Source organism: Odocoileus virginianus, chromosome 24 (assembly GCF_023699985.2).
Source record: "Odocoileus virginianus isolate 20LAN1187 ecotype Illinois chromosome 24, Ovbor_1.2, whole genome shotgun sequence".
Classification (NCBI taxonomy): domain Eukaryota; kingdom Metazoa; phylum Chordata; class Mammalia; order Artiodactyla; family Cervidae; genus Odocoileus; species Odocoileus virginianus.
The window spans coordinates 26,031,217-26,049,302 of record NC_069697.1 but is presented as its reverse complement, the minus strand read 5'-3'; the positions used below and the strand labels follow the sequence as shown (position 1 = coordinate 26,049,302).

General features: G+C 41.4%; 1 non-coding gene and 1 pseudogene across 1 annotated transcript; both read left to right on the top strand.

The window, feature by feature from the left end:
* Nucleotides 1–9,294: 9,294 nt before the first annotated feature.
* Nucleotides 9,295–10,195, top strand: LOC110131788 (high mobility group protein B1 pseudogene; annotated as a pseudogene).
* On the top strand, nt 9,796–9,899 carry LOC139031009 (U6 spliceosomal RNA). Its single transcript, XR_011483439.1, has one exon. It is a non-coding gene; the product is annotated as a U6 spliceosomal RNA (small nuclear RNA).
* Nucleotides 10,196–18,086: the final 7,891 nt, after the last annotated feature.

Here is an 18,086-nt window from a genome sequence, read left to right as displayed (position 1 = left end):
CCTGGATGCTCAGCAGTGGTTCTCATTCTTTAATGAGCACCAGTCACATAGGGAACTTGTGAAAAAAAAAAAAAAAAAAACAGATTCCCAGATTCTTTGTATGTGGAGGGGAGGAGGGTTAATATTTTTACAAGCACTTCCTGTTAGGCTGACGCTGGAGGGCTATGAACCACAGGGGTAGACTCCATAGTAAGCTGCCTGAATGGTGATTGGACCCAGCCCTGCCCTCAAAGAACTTACTCTTCAGTGAAACGGAGGGTCATTGGGATAAAATGTATGCCTCTTGGAGCATTCTCTGCCATTCATACACACACGGGGCTTTTTTCTTTTTAAAAAAAATTATTTTTGTTTACGCTGGGTCTCTGCTGCTGTGTGTGGGCATGCTGTAGCTGTAGCAAGCAGGTGCTACTCTCTAGTTGCAGTGCTCAGGCTTTTTTTGAGATGGCTCCTTATGTTGCAATGCATGAGCTCCAAGCACACGGGCTTCAGTAGTCGCCGTTCTTAGGTTCTAGAGTAGTTGTGGGATCTTCCTGGACTGGGGATCGAACCCATGTCCCCTGCACTGGCAGGCAGATTCCTATCACCAGGGAAGTCCAACAGGGGGTTTCTGAAGTGACAACTGCTGGGGGTAGAAAACTCTGGCGGGATAAGTTTCAAGGAGCTGGGCAAGGAGGGATTTGGAGATGGTGAAGAGAACCCTGCAATGAAAATCGACGTTCCTGAGAGCAACAAAGGCAGTGCTGAGATCCTGGGAAATGCCTCTTAAGGGAGGGTTTGAAACCTTCATTGGTTTCCCAGAGGCTCTCCCTGGGGGGGATAAAGTCCTGGGTCATGGGAAGCCGGCTAAACAGAAGGGGCCTTGCAGAGAGTAGCAGATGCTGGGAGTGCTGCCACTGGCCCCCTCAAATCCCTCTCACTGCTCCCTGTCCACCCCTGGCTGCTGTGTTCACCCCTAAGGGTTCCTGCCAACAAGAGTCTGCAGAGTGTAACACAAGCATTCCAGAAGCTACCTCACCCAGAGGCACCAAGAAGCTGCAAGTGCCTGTGAGTTTACCATGTCCCTTGGGGCAGTGGAAACCAGTGACCGATGGGTGTGGCAATAGGAAGGAACAGTCCCTTTGCCCCAAGATAGCTACCAGTTATATTCCTGAGCTCGCCGCAGGATCAGACTGAGGTTGGGAATTCAGCTGAAGTCAGACACTAACTTCTCCTTCCCTATTCTGCTTTCCACAGTTCCTTACAGCAGTGGGAATGTTCCTTAGTAAACCACTTCACCTAAGACAGCAGAAAGTTCAAGCACCAAAGCAATCTTCAGTTCTTTATGGAGAAGGGACAAAATAAGGGGTGGTGGGGAAAGCTGAACCTCTTTCCATGGCAACCTAGAGAAGCATTCCTCTCACCTTGCTCAGCCTGGACCACTGAAATCTGCCTGGCCTAACTTCTGTAGAAAGGACATCATCAGTACCCAGGGATAGGTGGTACCAGACTCCTGACTGCCCTGACCTACAGGAAACTGATAGAAAATGCAAACTCGGTATATCAATTTCAGGCGAAGCCAAAAGTGTAAATATGGAGCGCATACTTGAGTTTAGTAACTCCAAAACTAGTATGGCGAGGATTCACTATTTTTAGCAAGCCTGGAAAACTGTCCAGTCAGTTCAGGGAGTTCTGAGACCAGCCTGAGAGACTTGACTGATAGATAGGACTTTCTAGCCCATCTTTGCTCAGCCTGCCCTCTGCTGGACAGACGGATGAACAGCAGCTAGTCCTGGGGACTAGAATCAACGGCGGAAGGACTCCAGAATGGTATTCAAATCCTACTTATCGTTCAGAGGACGATTTAAATGTCACCTCCTGCATGAAGACTTCCCAGATTCTTGCAGTTAGAAGCAAGTCTTTTCACTGAGTTCCCATAGACCTTCATTTACACTATCTAAATGGTGCTATCTACCCATGTCATGGTTATGCAGTGGATATGTTAGTTTTCTCCCCGACTAAATTGTGAGATTCCCAGGAGAAAAGAATTTCCTCTTTCTTGAGAGACTGGACTGCCAGGGAAGTCCCTTAATTGAGTCTTTTTGAAGACCCATCTGAATTAAAAGGATTCCCTATAATGACGTAAATTTAGAACTTAGTTTTAGGAGGAATTTCTAGACAGGTACAAAATCCTTTGGGGATTTATTTCAAGAGTCAGACACAACTTAGTGACTCAACAATAACAACAACAACAAAATGTACCTATACATATATAGTAATAGATTTTTTAGTTTGAAATAATTTTAGATTTTATAGAAACATTGTAAAGATAAAATATAGAGAGTTCCCATATACCCCCCGCCCAGTTTCCCCTAACTTAAGCATCTCACAATACAATAGTACTTTGTTAAAGCTTTGTAAAATGGTGCTTTGTGAAAAGAAACAGACATTGGTATCTTTTTTTTTTTTTAATCTTTTTTGAATTTGTTACAGTGTTGCTTCAACTTTCTGTCTTGGTTGGCGTGAGGCCTGTGGGATCTTAGCTTCCCCGCCAGGAATCAGACCTGCAACCTCTGCGTTGGAAGGCGAAGTCTTAACCACTGGACCTCCAGGGAAGTCCCAGTATATTATTTTTAACTAAGTTCTAGGCTCTGTGTAGATTCCAGCTGTTTTTACAGTGTTTAGTTCCAGGATCCAAACCAGGACACTGTCTTGCACATAGTTACCATGTCTCCTTGACCATCTCTGGTCTGTGATAGTTTCTCTTTCCTTGCTTATCATGACCTTGGCTATTTAGAGGAGTATTGCTATAAGATATTTTACAGAATGTCCCCCAATCCACAAACCAGCCAGAAGTAGGATTTTTCTGGTGTTTTTCTTATGGTCAGAGTGGGCTTATGAGATTTTAGAAAGAGTCCTGAAGAGATGAAGGGCCTCTTATCACATCCTGTTGGGGTAGAAGCTATTGACCTGACTCATCACTGGTGATGTTATCCTTGATCACTTGGTTAAGGTAGTGTTTGCCAGGTTTCTCCACTGTAAAATGATTGTTTTCCTCCTTTCCATTCTGTATTCATTAGGTTCAGCCCACAAGAGGTGAGAATTAAGCTCCACCTACTAAGGGTGGAGTGTCTGCTTATATTATTCGGAATTCTTCTGTAAGGGGCATTTGCCTTTATCCCCTATTCATATAAGGGCTTCCCTTGTGGCTCAGCTGTAAAGAATCTGCCTGCAATGCAGGAGATGAAGTTTTGATCACTGGGTCGGGAAGGTCCCCTGGAGAAGGAAATGGCAATCCACTTCAGTATTCTTGCCTGGGGAATCCCAGGGACAGAGAAGCCTGGTGGGCTATAGTCCTTGGAGTTGCAAAAGAGTCAGACATGACTTAGTGACTAAACAACAAGAATCCATATGCTGAATCATTAATTTATGCAAAGATGTCATGCATATTCTGTGCTTTGGGTTATAATCCATACCACACCACCAATTTCATCGCCCAAATTGTCCCAGCTTTAGCCACTGGGTGTTCTTTCAAGCTGGTTCCTTGGTCTGACATCTTTTTTATTTTTGAGCACTTCCTTGCTCTCTGGCACCACAAGTTGCTGATCTTTATATTTTTAAAGTTCTGCTGCTCTAAGTATATCACTTTGTTATTATTTTTTTCCTTGCAAAAATGTGCATATTTATACTACTGTATTAGACACCAACTGGAGGGTGAGAGTGGGTGGAGAATCCTGCTGTCCACCAGTACCTAGTCTCCTCTTCTTCCAAAATTAGAGAGGTGCTAGCCTTCTTAAAGCCAGATGCGTCTCATGCCTGAGCTCTGGCCAGTGGTTTGGAAGTGAAACGCGAAGGTGATGTAGACCACTCCTCAGCTCTTGCTCTTACAAAGAGGGAACATGAATGAGCTGGGTCCCTGCTCCTCCCTCCCGCTGGCTGACAGATGGTGAGATCCACAGCCGTCCTTTCCCATTAGCTGCAGCAGCAAGAGCCCAGACCCCATGTTGGGAAATGGTTTTCTGGCAGCTGAACAGAGGGAGTCCCCAAGCCTGTTCTCTACCCCCAGGAGTCTTCATAACTCCAAACCGGCAAGACTTACAGACAACCACCAGCAAGCAGAACGCACGCTGAAACAGCGCAGGGTTGAGCAGCTTGCTAAAACCAGGTCTCTGACAAACATGCTCCAGAGGAGATGCAGGAGCTGCCTTGCCACAGCCCACCTCCCCCTAAACTAAGCAGGAAGGAGAGACAGGCTTGCCTTCTGTGGATGCAGAGTAGTGAGAGAAGATAGCACGCTGAGGTGGAAAAACCTTCAAACACAGGAAGAAAGAGATCTCACTCACCTTAGGGTTTTCCTGGTGGCTCAGTGGTAAAGAATCCGCCTGCCAATGCAGGAAACACAGGTCTGATCCCTGGTCTGGGAAGATTCTACATGCTTCGAAGCAACTGGGCCCATGGGCCACAACTACTGAACCTGTGCTCTCAAGCCCAGGAACCACAACTACTGAGGCCGCAGACAACTAGAGAGAGGCCCTCACACCGCAACTAGAGAAACCCAAAGGCTGCAACAGAAAGATCCCATATGCCACAACCAAGATCCAGCCCAGCCAAATAAATAATTAAAAATAAAGGAGTCAGTGTTGGCTGCTGTATCTGGGCCACAAGAAACACATCCACCCCGGACAGGGCAAGACGGATCATTTTCACTTCCTGGAAAACATCAGAAGGAAATCTTAGAACAATAGCAAACTGAAGGAGCAAAACTGTCAGAGAACCTCAGGAAGGCTGGGTGCTGGCCTGTGCCACCCAGCTGTCACCTGGGGGTTTGCAGGGCTCAGGGAGCCGCTGGCTTCATAGAGGCTCTGGAAACTGCCCAGGGCGCTAGCAGCTGGGTAACGCCCATATCACAGAGGCCCCACGGTAACAACAGAAGGGAGTGGCATCATAAATCTCAAAGTTGGGAGGAATCCCAGAGGCCCCACCAGATGCATGCATAACTTCTACTTTCTATAACAGTGGTCACCAACATTTGCTTCCATACCACAATGGAGAGTGGTTCACTATTGCTTGTGGTGAAAAAGTCAGTATTAGTCCCTCAGTCGTGTCCAACTCTTTGTGACCCCGTGAACTAGCCCACCAGGCTCCTATGTCCTTGGAATTTTCTAACTAAGAATACTGGAGTGGGTAGCCGTTCCCTTCTCCAGGGGATCTTCCTGACCCAGGGATTGAACCTGGGTCTCCTGTGTTGCAGGCAAGTTGTTTACCATCTGAGCCACGAGGGAAGCCCATCTCTTGTGGTAGTTCATCTCATTTATGTACATCTCTGATTGTTAGTTCTCTCTTAAATTAAGGAAAATCTTCTTCCCTGAAATGTCCACCTCCTGGTTCTAGCTCTGCTTTCTGGTAGCATACAAACAAGCCTCCTAATATGTACTAGTCTTCTAGACATTTGGAATCAGTTCCCCATCTCCTCTGAGCCTTTCTGTCACCAGACCAACAGCTCTAGCTCCTTCTATTGTGTCTTGATCTGAACTCTCTCCACCACCCTCACAATTCTTCTCTTGACATTTTTTTTCTAGAAATAAAACAAAATAACCCGGGTACCCCACAGCCAGAAAAACAAAAACAAGTTTTAGTTCATTTGTGTTCCCTATCCACCCTTCAGCTATGTTCTGATACTTTTTAATATATTTGGTCTCATAGCACTTGGGGTATGCTACTGTTTTCAGACCATGTGGTGGATTAAAATGGCCACAAGTTCTCTGCTGCTCTTCCTACCAAGAGATGGAGTCTAATTCTCTACCCCTTGAATCTGGGCTGGCCTTTTGATTGGCTTTGCCCAATTGAAAATAGCAGAGGTTATGTATGACTTGTAAGCAAGTCTCAAGAGACCTAGCAGCTCCTACTTTGGTCCTCTTGTGATTTTGGCCTGAAACCACTATGCTGAGAAGTCCAGGATATGAAGAGCCAGTGGAGAGAGGCCCATTTCTTTCAAACATTCCAGCCATTGCACCCAAGGCCCCAGACACACAAGTGAGGTCATTCTGTTCCATCAAGTCCAGAATGCAGCTGCATGAATGGGGTCAGGCGAGACCAACATAAGAACTGCCCTTTAAACTCACAGAATGGATAAATAATTAATTGTTGATGTTTTGAAAATGTTGCTCCATCGTGTCCAACCCTTTGCAACCCCATGGACTTTAGTCCTCCAGTCTCCTCTGTCTGTGGGGATTTCTGATGTTTTAAGCTACTAAATTTTGAAAGGTTTATTATGCAGCAATAGATAACTGATACGTTTACAGAAGAAATCATTGAGTGCTTTTGCTTTCCACTTACCCAAAGGGCCGTCCCCTTTGCAGTAGTGAAAATATTTACCTACCAACCTTCTCCCCCTGCCCTGGGAGGAGAAAGTCCAGCTATCTTGTTGTGCCAGTCAGCTATATCACTGCTAAGAATGCATGTCCAGCATGGGAATAAGCTGCTCAAGCCAGGAAACTAGACCCCTATTTAAATGACAATTGTCATAGAAAAACAGGATGTCTGAAACTGAAACCAGGAATAGTGTGTTCTTCAGTGGCGGTATCTTACTGCCTGATACTGGGAGGAAGTTACAAACCAAAGGGAAACACAATGGCCAATGAAAGAGGCCAGGTGGTGGACTGTCTATGGAGGCAAGAGAGGAACAAAATACTAACATCCATTGCCAAGTTCTTTCTGTTTTCAATGTCTCTTCTTGGGTCTTTGGATTTCTAGGGGCATGCGTGTGTGCTAAGTTGTTTCGGTCATGTCCGACTCTGTGACGTGGTGGATGGTAGCCCACCAGGCTCCTCTGTCCATGGGATTCTCCAGGCAAGAATATTGGAGTGGGTAGCCATTCCTTTCTCCAGGGGATCTTTCCAATCCAGGGATGGAAACTGTGGGTTTCCAGGTAGTAAGACACTAACAGAACTACAGAAATAAATTCATTCCAACAAACCATTGTGAGCATCTATTAAGTGCCACACACTGGGCATGGGGAAGCAACAAAAAAGAATACAATTTCTGCTCTCCAGGAGGTCTGTTCAGAGTGGTTCAAATCCAGAAGCCTTGGCTGCAAGTAGCAAGGTGTGTGTATATGTCAAGGAATCTGCTGCCGCTGTGATGTTTTAGCTCTGGAATGAGCAATTTCTCCATGAAGCCCTGGTTCACCAATAAGATATACTAGTGGCCAATAATCACATAAAAAAGATGCTCCAGAACATTAATCATCAGAAAATTCATATTAAAACTACAATGATATACCATTACACTCACTAGAATGACTAAAATTAAGAGAAGGACAATAACATCATTGACAAAGATGTGGATGATTAAAATGCTCATATATTGCTATTGGAACCACTTTGGGGGAAATTGGCAGTTTTTAAAATAAATCTGTATTGTAAAGTTTTATATTTACCATGTGACATAGAAACTTTACTTGCATGTATTACCCTAAGAGAATTGAGAATCTACATCCACGCAGACTTGTATATAAATTTTCATAGTCACTTTATTCATAATAGTAAAAAACCTGGAAACAATGCAGATCCATCACTGGATGACTGGATCAAGAAATTGTGGTATACCCATATAGTGGACCACTATTCTGTAATAAATAGAAATGAACTGTGATACACATGACAACAAAGACTAATCTCAAAAACCTTGAATCAAAGAAGCCAGACACAAGAAATATACACAGACACAAAGGAATATTCCAGTATTTTACAGTTGTAACTTACCCATATGCTGTAATAAATAACCCCATGCCTATGTAGTTTTGTATTGGTCGAGGTGTCTTTTGAGCTTAAATTCTTAGAAATGGGATTTCTGGCTCACAAGGTACGTGATAGGTATTACCAACTTCCTCTCCATAGGGCTGCACTCATTCGTATTATTACCTGCAATATATGAGAGTCCTTGTATCATCACCACCTTGCCAACCATATATGTTGCTACACTTTTGAATTTTTGCTAATTTGATGGGTACAGGATGGTTTTTCACTGTAGTTTCAATTTGTATGTCTCTTACAGTGAGTGAAATTGAACTTCTTTTCATGTAAAAGTGTGTGGTGCAGACTTTTGCCCTCCACCCTATAAAATCTTTCATTTGTAGGGCCCCTTCTTGTCTGACCAAGTCTTAGCATCTTATTTCAAGTCACTGAGAGAAAATCTGATTGGCTTACCTATCTGTGATTTGGTTGCTACCCCAGGTTCATTCAGCTCTGATCAGCTGTCTATTCATATCCTACATGAGGGGCCTGATGGGAATTCTAAGAAGGCAGCGAGTGGCCATTGTATGTAAGACATTGGGTGAATATCAGTACTGAAAATGGGTGTTGGAGCCCAGATGACCCTTTCTGCTAAAGCTGATGCAGTCTGACAATTCAGTACATATTTTTCAGAGTACCTGACGTGTGTAAGTGCTGATCTAGGCACCATGAAGGAGGCCATTTTTTGTATTAAAAACATATTATGGAGAATTTCAAGCAAAAATAAAAGTAGAGAAAATATATAATAAAACTCCACGTACCCATCACCCAACTATAACTATCAACTCATTTGTATTTTTTCACCTATACACCTCTCCCCCATGGCTTTACGTTATTTAATCTGTAAATATTTCAACTTGAATCTCCAAAAGATAATAACTCCTAACCAAGGACATAACCGTAATATCATTATTGGACCTTAAAAATTAACAATAATTGCTTCATATAAAATATTCACTCATTTCAGGTTTGCATGTTTGGTTATTTTCATAGTTTGTTTAAATCAAAATCTAAATAAGGTCCACATATTGCAAGTGATTGATGCACCTTTTGAGTTTCTTGTAATCTATAGGTTTTTCCCTTTTGTCTTTCTGTCTTTTCCTTTCAACTTACATATTGAAGAAACCAGGTCATTTGTTCTTTAGAGATTCCCACCTATGGTATTATTTAAAATATTCCCCCCTCCTCTATATTTCTTTTAAATTCAGATTTTATTTTTCCATCTATACCTCAAGGCATGTGGGATCTTAGTTCCCTGGCTAGGGATCAAACCCATGCCTCCTGCAATGGAAGTTTGAAATCTTAACTGGACTGCCAGGGAAGTCCCCAGATTATCTATTTTTGCAAGACCTTGTCAGACAGACACAAGATGTGCGGTTGTTGACAGACTGAAGAGGGTGAGGAGGCTGTGTCTGGCTCCCATTCTTACAGCCATCGCAGTATGTTGAGTTTCTCAGAGATGGCGCCAGGGCAAATGAGAGCTGGGTAGCACTGGGTGACCCTGTGCACGGCCGAGGAAAAATAACTAAACGTGGGCCAAGGAGATCCTAAGAAGCCAAGAGAAAAATGTCATCATATGCATTTTCTGTGTAAACTTGCTGGGAGGAGCACAAGAAGAAGCACTCAGATGCTCAGTCAATGTCTCAGAATTTTCTAAGAAGTATGCAGAGAGGTGGAGGACCACGTTTGCTCAAGAGAAAGGGACATTCGTAGATATGGCAAAGGCAGACCAGGCCCGTCATGAAGAAGTTAAAATGTATATCCCTCTTAAAGAGGAAACAAAAAAGTTCAAATATCCCAATGCACCCAAGAGGCCTCCTTTGACCTTTTCCTGGCTTTGTTCTGAATATCGTCCAAAAATCAAAGGAGAACACCCTGGCCTTTTCACTGCTGAAGCTGCAAAGAACCTCGGAGATATGTGGACTAACTGCAGCGGATGACAAGCAGCCTTGTGAGAAGAAGACTGCTCAGCTGGAGGAAAAGTAGAAAAAGAGTATTGCCGCATGCCAGGCTAAAGGGAAACCTGATGCAGCAACAGTGGGCATATTTACTAAATTTGGAACAATACGGAAGATTAGCATGGCCCTGCACAAGGATGATATGCAAGTTCGTGAAGCTTCCATATTTTTATAGATTATAAGGTAAAGTCAAGCACTTAGTCTGCTGATACTTTTTAAGTTGACCTGTCTTTATACTTAGGAATATCTCTTAATAGTAGGCTTCCCTGGTGGCTTGGGGTTGCAAAGAGTCAGACATGACTGAGTGACTATCGTGATGCAGCAACCAAAGGAGTCATCAAGGCTGAAAAGAGTGAGAATAAGAAGGAATATGATGAGAGCCCGCGAGCCACAACTACTGAGTCCCTGAGCCTAGAGCCCTGCAGCCAGAGAAGCTACCATAATGAGAAGCCTGGGTACTGCAGCTAGAGAGCAGCCTCCACTCACCACAAATAGAGAAAAGCCTGCACCAGTGAAGACCCAGTGCAGCCAGAAATAAATAAATCAACATTTATTTAGAAAAGAAAATGAAGAGGAAGAAGAAGATAAGTTGCTTCTAGCCCAGTTTCTTTTCTCTTGTCTGTAAAGAATTTAACCCCTATGTGGACAGCTCACTCCTTTCAAAGAAAAAAACTGAAATGTAAGGCTGTGTAAGATTTGTTTTTAAACTGCACAGTGTCTTTTTTTATATAGTTAACACACTACCAAATGTGTCTTTAGATGGCCCTGTCCCGGTGGTATTTTCAACTATTAACCCTGCCTGGTACAATATAGGGGTTGCAAATTCGCCTGGAAATTTAAAGCATGTTCTTGTTGGTGCATAGCACAAGTTAGTTATATATGGGAATGGAAGTTTTTTTCATCTTCAGTTGTCTCTGATGAAGCTTATATGAAATAATTCTTATTCTGTTAACTGAACATTACCCTGTAATTGCAAAAAAAGAAAAAAAGTTGCAGCTGTTTTGTTGACATTCTGAATGCTTCTAAACAAATACAACTTTTTATTAGTATTGTTGTCCTTTTCATAGGTCTGAAAATTTTCTCCTTGAGCAGAAGCTAGTCTTTTCCTTTTGCACATTTTGGATCTCATGAATTATTACAGTGTTTATCTTTCATATAGTTAGCTGATAATAAGCTTTTGTCTACATACCTCGTATACTCATGATGAGGGTAATAAAAGTTGAATTGAGACAGTTTTCTTTCATAACTGAAGCTCAAATCTTCATCAATTGATATCGAGTTCACAGAACCCAGTTACATTTACAAAGTGGAGACTAACCGTCTACTCCCAGCATGGGATTATTGGAATCAAGCATTTTGAAAGTCTGTCCCTGAGGTACTAGTAAAACAGTCCATGCCCTGGGTAGTTATATTTGCAGCTCCTACGTTAAAAACCTGAGAATGTAGCCCCAGAAGTGTGAGCTTAAAATACAAGACTGACATAATAAGTTTTTTTGTTGACATTGACAGAGGCTCTGGGAAAAAAGTGCTGGCTATAAATATCTTTTCTTTTTTATCTAAATATGGATTATTTAGGAAACTTGAGATGTTCTATTAAAGATACTTAATTAATTGGGTCAACTTTTAAAATTGTGTGCCACACTTTAAATCAGGTATATTTTCCTTATTATGGTTTGCCCCTTTATAATCAATAGACATGGGGGAAGAAGACACATAAGCTTTGTATCTCAGTGTGAATTATCTGATTTATTTGAATTTGATTTTTCTAAAATTCAAGCTCATTCATTAGGGTCATATGTTTATCTGCTTAGCAGTTTAGAGAACAATTTGGCAATTCTGTGGTTTTCAAGACTATCATTTTCTTAAAGTGCCAGTGTTTTAAAATAACATTCTTACAATTTAACATGCTTTTGTGATGGAGTGCTGTTTTGTTACATAATTTTGACTTGGATTCTTTCCATTTGCATTTGTTTGTGTAATTTCAGGAGGAATATTAAACATCTGAGTCCTGGATGATACTAATAAACTAATAATCATGTGTGTGTGTGTGTGTGTGTGTGTGTGTGTGTGTGTGTGCACATGCTCGGTCATGTCCAATTCTTTGTGACCCCATGAACTGTAGCCTACCAGTCTCCTTTATCCATGGAATTTTCTAGGCAAGAATACTGGAGTCAATTGCCATTTCCTCCGCCAGGGGATCTTCCTGACCCAGGGACTGAACCCCCATCTCTCACGTGTCCTGCATTGGTAGGTGGATTCTTTACCAACGTTACCTGGGAAGCTCCCAAATTGCAGAGATTTAAAAATGTGTAGCGTTGTCTCTCCTTTTGAGGTGTCAGCAGTCATGTTCAATCCATTATTATTTCTTTAGGAATTATGAAGTGGTGATATTTTAATCATATCATTTATTCTTTATATATTAGCTGGAATATTTCTATAAAAGGAAATTTCTCCTTACCTATTTGGTTATCCCTATTTATAGTTCCCACAGAAAGGCAGGATAAATACTTGAACCAATTTTAATGCAAGAATTGCTTCCTAGCATGGAAAACGCAAACTGAATCCAACTTGGATCCTGCCCTCAAGAAGATTTCCATTTGGTAGGGGAATAAGACATGTGCACAGAAGTGATGAGAGAATCCAAGAGGTACAAAGGGTTCTGAGCATGTTTTGAGGAGCATCACTGCTCAGACGCAGAGCTGCTGGGATTCAGTGCTTCTGGATACTGGGGTGTTCAGCAGGGGGACCTAGTGAAAGTGTTGGCATTCACTCCAAAGATGGGGTGGCAGGGAGTGCCAGTTGCTCTCCAACATTAGCTCTCCCCTTCTTCTAAGCCTGGGCTCATGGTCTTCCAGAAAATAAGATAGCTATTTATTCTTCCTTGCAGTTCAATGTGGCCATATGACAAAGTTCTGGCTTATGGGCTGTTATGAGAAAAGGTAACCTGTGCAAGACTGCACCCTTAAAGAGAACAGGGCTTTCTCTCCCCCCTCCCTAGCCTACTGCTTACAAGGTTGATGTTGTGGTGCCTTATCTTGGAACATGAGGACTGCCATTTTCTTGAAGATGGCAGAGCAACAAGGTGGAAGGAAACCCCTGGGTTTCTGCATGCCCTCCTATGAGGCACCATGCCAGCCCTGGGTGCTGGCCAACTAGGACAAGAGCAAGGAATAAGCCTCTTCTGATGGGGAGGCTGGGGGAGATGGGAGTGCTGTCTGGGGTCCCACTGGAAGCATCTAGTATCTGCTGGTGCTGGGAAGTGGTGAGAAAGGGAATCCAGCTCAAAAAAAAATAAAGGGAAAGGAAAAAGTGTAAGGCAAGGTCAATGTTTTCACATTGAGGAAAAGAAGAGAACAATCAAACTATCCCAAAGCCTCTTGCATGGGTGTGTGGTAAGTTGTGTCTGACTCTGTGTGACCCTATGGACTGTAGCCTGCCAGTCACTGGATTTTCCAGGCAAGAATACTGGAGTGGGTTGCCATGCCCTCCTCCAGGGAGTCTTCTCGACCCAGGGATCAAACCCACATCTCTTATGTCTCCTGCATTGGCAGGTGGGTTCTTTACCACTAGCACCACCCAGGAAGCCCAAAGTCTCTTAAGAGTAGGGTTATCAATATTTTTGAAAAGCATTGACTCTCCCTTCTCACTCCTGAAGTTTTATTCATTGTGAGAATAGGGCTAATGATAAATCTCACAAGCATGTTATTGAGTGAAAGAAATAAAAGTAAAACAATGCAGACTATCTCATTCTACTTATATAAAGTTTAAAAATGGGCAAAATGAATCTATATTGTTAGAGGTTATCTTTGGGGAAGAGTGTAGATTTAGTAACTGCAGGGACCCGTCTGGGATACTATTGATGTTCTATTTCTTAACCTGCATGGTGGTTACTTTGTAGTAATTCTTTGAACTGTACCTTTACAATGTTTGCAGTTTTTGTATGTGCATTATGCATCAATCTAAAAGTTATTTGAAAAAAGTAGTTGGTTGCTGTTATATTCTAAAGGAAGGAAGACTGAAAGAGAGGCATATAGAGTTAGGACAGATCCTATGTGGAGATGGCCTTCTTTTGGTTTCAAAGTAGTTTTATATTTCTCTAGTTAAATACCAAAACATATAAGATATTTGAGATACATGCAAAACAATGTTTGATGATATAAATCTGTGAATGGAAGAGGAAAATAAAACTAGTAATCAGATTTCAGCAAATCTCAAATTTTATTTATTCCTAGAGATTTGGCAATTTTTCCTCCCTTTATTTGCCATATTTGCTTGGTGCATGATGTTCTGATTGACATTGCTTTTGCATATATGTATGTCAGGTACAAAATGGAACACAGCTTCATCTAGTTGTGGGCCTCTTCCTCTCTTCAGTCTTATAAAGCTCTTGGCTGGTCTTTGCCAGAGAATTAGCATTTTGGCCATTCCTCCATAGTGAAATGTTTGGTTTATTTCTACCAGTTTGTCCCTGTTGCTCTGTTTCTCTGCCATTCTGTGACTACGGTAACCTTTTATTTCAGCGAGCAGCCTTTTAAAGGACGTTTTAGACATCAGTTAAGCTCATCTGCAGTGATGCCGATAGAAGAGGTATGGCCAAGTTCACACATGGGAAGCAGTGACACAGCTGCTGCCGGGCCAACAGTGACTATAAGAGGATTCTCGATTTCAGAGATGTTAAAATGTGAAAAAAAAAAAAAAATGTGCATCTTAGAACCGATGAATCAGTATGTTGAAGGAAAAGGCAGAGTCAGAAAATTACTATTTACAGAATTAGAGGAAGTCTTACATACTTGCATAATTTGGGCTGAAAATAAGAAGTGATGTATTTCAAGGACCTAGAATAAAATCAGGGAAAAGGTTAAAAGAAAATAGCACAGTTTGCCTAAAATAAGTATACTATGTTTGAAGGAGGCTGGTGTTCATTAACTTGATCCAGAGAAGCACAGTTGTTCTCCCTCTCCCCTTGGGAGGCAAGGTGACATGAGAGCTTAGAGCACTGAAGGGTTGATACATGTTTAGCAACTGGCTTTCTAGAAAAATGTGCATATATATGTTTATTATAAATTTTACTGATAGGATAGATAGCACACAGCTTACAAATATTATTAAATATACTACTCTTTGTTGTAAATGACCATATAGCAGGAAGTGAAGAAGAACTAAAGTGACTCTTGATGAGGGTGAAAGATGAGAGCTAAAAAGCTGGTTTAAAGCTCAACATTCAAAAAACTAAGATCATGACATCAGTCCCATCACTTCATGGCAAATAAATGGGGAAAAATGGAAATAGTGATAGACTTTATTTTCTTGGGCTCCAAAGTCACTGTGGACTGTGACTGCAGCCATGAAATTAAAAGACACTTGCTCCTTGGAAGAAAAGCTATGACAAACCTAGAGAGAGTATTAAAAAGCAGAGACATCACTTTGCCGACAAAGGTCCATACAGTCAAACCTATGGTTTGTCCAGTAGTCATGTACAGATGTGAGAGTTGGACCATAAAGAAAGCTGAGAGCTGAAGAATTGATGCTTTTGAACTGTGGTGTTAGAGAAGACTCTTGAGAGTCACTTGGACAGCAAGGAGATCAAACCAGTCAGTCCTAAAGGAAATCAACCCTAAATATTCATTGGAAGGACTGGATGCTGAAGCTGAAGCTCCAACACTTTGGCCACCTGATGGGAAGAGCTGACTCATTAGAAAAGACCCTGATGCTTGGAAAGATTGAGGGCAGGAGGAGAAGGGAGCGACAGAGGATGAGATGGTTGGATGGCATCACTGATTCAATGGACATGGGTTTGAGCAAGCTCCAGAAGCTGGTGAAGGGCAGGGAAGTCTGGTGTGCTGTAGTCCATGGGGTCGCAAAGACTTGGACACAACTTAGTGACTGGACAACAACAACCACATAGCCAATTAGCCAATGCATTCTCACAGAAAGCTCTTGTGGTTTTTCCCTAATGCTGTATCCACAGCCAACCTATGGTTGCAGTTGACAAAAGAGTACAGTTTTGTCATCAATGTTGGTGTTTGTTTACATTAGTGAATAAGAGCAAAATGAACAGCAAAGACATATGTTGAAACTTCACTGGTTTGTCAATGACATAAGTGACTTCCTTGCTGAATCAGATAACAGTATTCTAATACTGAAAGAATTGTTCCTTAATGTTTTCGTGTTTTGAAAAATGTAGTAGCTATAGGCACAACACATTTTTAAGTTTAGTCTACATTTCTAACATTTTCCCACCACCTTCTTAAGTCTAGACAATTGGCAAAATGATAAATCAAGTCCTGAATTGTAATGTGTCCCATTTGTTGTCGTAAATACTCCCATCATGGTCAATTTCAAGCTATCAATATGATCTTACCTGACTGGGAAGATCATTGGGTTGGGAAGAGATTCAAGGTAGCACAACATTATTTAGTATTTCCACTCTACAGACCCAAAAGATGTAAATAACCTTAAGAGCATAGACACTATCACAGGTAGTGATAATATTTAGGAACTGATGAAGTTTCAGTATTTATTCTCTTGTTTTAAATATAATTTAAGTGTAAGTTTGCATCACTTGAGTTTTACATTACTTAAGTTTGTATCACTTAACTGCTTGACAAATGCTGACAAAATTCCTGAAATTTTGCCTATCAGCTCTTGCAAGCCTGTATGTATCAGTCCTAGCACACCTCTGCTTTGGAGTCAGACAAGTTCAGGTTCTACTTAACTTTGCTGATTCTTTGTTCTCCAACTGTGGGCAGTACATAATACCCAGCCTCTTCAAGCCAGGTTGTTTCTACAACAGGGCTAATAATACCTTCATCATAGAGCTGAGTGAGAACAAAATGAGATCAAGTTTATGAAGTACCAAAATCAACACAAAGTAGGAACATAATATTAATTTTTTATTAATGCATTTAGCTAGTCAGGAAAATTAAAGTAAAAATTGACCTATGACACTGTCAATTCCAGGTGCACAACACAGTGATTTGATGTTTCAAAACATTAAAATGATCATCACACAGTATTAATTTTTTTTTCACTCGTCTTTCTGATCTATTCTGAACACTGCTTATTAAAATCATCTTCCTGAAACACAGCTATGCAATGTCATCTCTCTGACTTACACTGGTATTAATCACAAATTTCAATTTGCTGTCAAGAGTCTACATCTCACCAATCTTGTTTTTTCATTACTCCTCAGGAAGCTGTCTGGGCCCCAAATACAAATCTGTTGACATCCCCCATAGGGTCCTTAAGGATCCTATCGCTACACCTTTGCTCTCTGCATTCCTTCCTGTTGAGACCTTTGCATTATTTGTACCACCCTCCTCCTTTCCCATCAAAATACACCTCCACGAGGCTGCCTCTGTTAGCCCCATCTCATCTGAGATGATATCTAACCTGTACTGAGTGCTGGGGCTATGCCAGGAATGGTGCAAAGTTTTAATGTGTGTTATCCCATTTAGTTAGTCCAACTGAAAGGTGAAGAAATAGAGGCACAGTGACAGTAGATCATTTGCCCAAGGTTGTATACTTAGTGAATGGTAGAGCTCTCATTGCAACTCAGGTGGTCTGAACGTGAGCTCAGAACATGGGCTCTTAGACATCATGTCCCACTTGAATAATTACCTTTAAAATAAATTATCTCTGCTTGTTTAATGTGTCGTGCGTGTATACTGTTATATAATATACCATGTCCTTGGCCTTCTTCATGTCTAGGTTTGTATGCTTTATTATACTACCATCTTCTTGAGGGCAGAGTTATTCATTTTTCAAACATTTATAAAGTGCCCCCCCATGTGTCAGGTGCTGTATCAGGCACTGGGGATATACGACCCGTCCCTGCTTAAAGAAATGACAAAGCATCCATATGGTGGGATACTATGCAGTTATAACAAAGAATGAGGAGGCTCTTTATGTAAAGGCATTGGAAATTTCCCAAGATACACTGTTAAGCGATAAAAGCAAGATGCAGAACACTTGGTACACTATGTCAACTTTTGTGTAAAATAGGAAGAGGTTAGACTTTTTCTGTGTGCTCTTACCTGTTAAAATAAAAGAATCATTTCTTCTTTTTTTTGATGACTATCTTTTTTTAAAATTTACTTTTTATCAAAGAATAATTGCTTTACAGAATTTTGCTGTTTTCTATTGTGGCTGATTCATGTTGAGGTTTGACTGAAAGACTCATTTCTTATCAATATGAAGTTTACAGTTTAGCCAACAAACTATAACAATGCTGTAGTTGATGTACAGTGGAACTTTGAGGGTCAAAAAATACATATTCTAAAATCTTCAAAAATATATAAAATAATGAATACCACTGTGGCAGTGAAGTCCAGCTGTTTCATGAAGTCTTATGTTCCCC